General features: G+C 35.0%; 1 pseudogene across 1 annotated transcript; it reads right to left on the bottom strand.

Moving 5' to 3' along the window:
* Positions 1–1,256: 1,256 nt before the first annotated feature.
* LOC308263038 (large ribosomal subunit protein uL11-like) lies at positions 1,257–1,759 on the bottom strand (annotated as a pseudogene). Its single transcript has one exon. The product of its transcript is annotated as a large ribosomal subunit protein uL11-like (transcript).
* Between the last annotated feature and the right edge of the window lie 814 nt (positions 1,760–2,573).

Genomic DNA, 2,573 nt, shown 5'->3' with positions numbered 1-2,573 from the left:
AAGCTTCAGAAACTGAGTGAGTGATGTAATGACTGTGTGTGGGGTGGTGTAAAATATTAGAGTAGCTATCAATCTATTGCATTAAAAGAATATAACATGTTTACATCACTTTGTCTTTTGAAAATAATGGTACTATAGAGTTATAAGTTTTAGAATTTCAGATATTAATAAAAATTTTGGATGAAAATTATATCAACTTTATAATTCTGTATAGTAATAGAAAAAGTAAAGAAATGAATGTGATTCCCCTGTACTAGTTCTCAACTCCATGCTAAGCAAATATTTACTCATTGTTTGAATATAAAAAATAAAATATCCCCAGGATGGAAGTACATCTATAAATGCCCAGTATATAAATGCCAATAGCCAGATTGCAGCAATGGTCCCACCTACTCATGTTCAATCACATCAATATACAATCAAGATGAAAAATAAGATATAATTCACATTGAATGGGAGACTGTCCAAATTATCAAACATAAAATTAAAACAGGAGAGAAAACACTAAAACTATTGCTTTTATGAGTATAATCAGTAGTCTGGAAAATGAGTTTTACACAGATATAATGAGCTCCCCAAAATTTGCATGAAGCTCAATCAATAGTGTTAGGTTTGTGTAAACCGTGCCTTGTGCCTTCTTGTAACAGTTTCTTGCCCTAAGCACCTTTCAGCATCTCCTATGTTCTGGGCCTGATGAATATCCACATTAGAATTATATGATCAGGCAAGTTTATTTGTGAAGGTTTATTTGAGTTTAACCCACAGTTAAGCTCTCATCTTGAAATCAAGATGGGGCATTGATAGAATAAACAACTCTGGTAGAGTCAGTATTAGTCAAGTAAAGTGGACACCATTGGCAAGAATTATTTATTAATATTCATCCTAATAAATTTTTATGTTTTACAAATTGGTATGTCTTCCACTAGCTATGTCCACCAGCTTTCAACAGGTATGTCTACCACCAAACATAAGCAAGATATATTCAGAATAATTTATGATATATATTCAGAAGCCTCAGGAAGCAAAAAACCCATCTAGTGCTGAAATTAAGGAATCAAATTAGTATCTTAATATTTAACATATTTTAGCATGGTTCTATTTTGTATAATTCCCACAATATAAGGGAAATATTCTGGATATGCTTTTGCTAATAACTATGCATATTGTTTATTAAGGACCCCCAGGCCCACTGTACAATATATTTTCTTTCTTTTTTTTACCAGATGATCCTTTATTGATATATTTTCCTTTGTATTTTAACTCACTGGGCACTGCAGTGCGCCACTGTTGATGTCATCTATGATGTCATGAGGGTGGCGGCGACTGTCAACATTACAGCCCATGACTGGGCAGTCCCCAGGATCTCTTTGATGGTGCCAGAAAGCTCTCTGGCTAAAGATCGGCGCATCTGTCAGACAGTGTTGACAAACTCATCAAAAGTGATATTTCCACTGTGTTTAATTTTTTTTTTCTTCTTCCTGTCTCTGGGTGGCTCCTTGAGGGCTTTGATGATCAGGGCAGAGGCAGAAGGCACCACCTCAATCTGGGCTTGTATGTTCTGAATCTGGGCTTGTGTGTAGCTTCACTATGATCCTCAGCCCCTTCCACTCACTGGTCGCTTTGGCAATGTCATCACCAACCTTTTTTGGAGACAGACCCAGGGGGCTGATCTTGGGGGCCAGGGCAGACAAGGCACCAACCTCGCACAGGTGCACCCCAGGTACATGACTTTGATTTCACTGGGGTTGAACTTGGGCATCGTAGTGGAGGTGGCTGGTGTCGGATGAACCCGGATTCGGGATGACCCACAATATATTTTCTTAAGAAAAATATTTTAAGGATCACATATATATTTTCTAAAGCTCACTTTATAATTAAAATATATTGTTTATTTTTTGGTCATGAATTATTCATTTGCATTTCTTCCAAACTGATTTAGGGGGCATGGTAAGTAAGAGGAATAGATACAAAAAGGTTTTATTAGAAATTTAAAGGACAAGAACCAAACAGTGAAAAAGGGACTTAGTGTCAGAATCTATAAAGAATCATTAATTAAAATATGAACAGAGAATTTCCCTCTTCCCCCCATCCCCTCAGTTAGGTCACCTTATTTGCTCCTCTATAGAGGTGGGGATTGGGTAAGGGCTAATTGGGTGATGTGTGCATGTATGTCTACAGAAGTCTTTTATCCCATTAAGATGTATGACTACACAATGCACCAATAAAAAACTTTTAAAAAGAAAAAAATATATATGAATATTGCAACTTATAAAAAATAGATGTTCTTTTTCAGACTATTTCTTGTTCCTAATTTTTAAAAAATAAAAGTTGAGAATAAATAATCAAGTCACATAAAATTTGCCTTACCTATAAGTCTCTTCAGTGGTCTGAGAATTTTTCTTTTTTTTTTTTAAGATTTAGCTCTGCTTCTACAGAAATAATCTCTGTGCCAGCTATTCTTAATTGCTTTCTAAATACCTATTCACTTCATAGTCCTTTCTAATAGAACACAAATTAAATTGTTGGCTAATGTTTCTGATTAAAATACTAGTTTTTTACACTCCCATAAATCT

The sequence above is a fragment of the Muscardinus avellanarius genome, assembly GCF_963383645.1.
Source record: "Muscardinus avellanarius genome assembly, chromosome: 5".
NCBI classification, from domain to species: Eukaryota; Metazoa; Chordata; class Mammalia; order Rodentia; family Gliridae; genus Muscardinus; species Muscardinus avellanarius.
The sequence above is the reverse complement of the archived record's forward strand: the minus strand, read 5'-3'. Positions and strand labels throughout refer to the sequence as shown.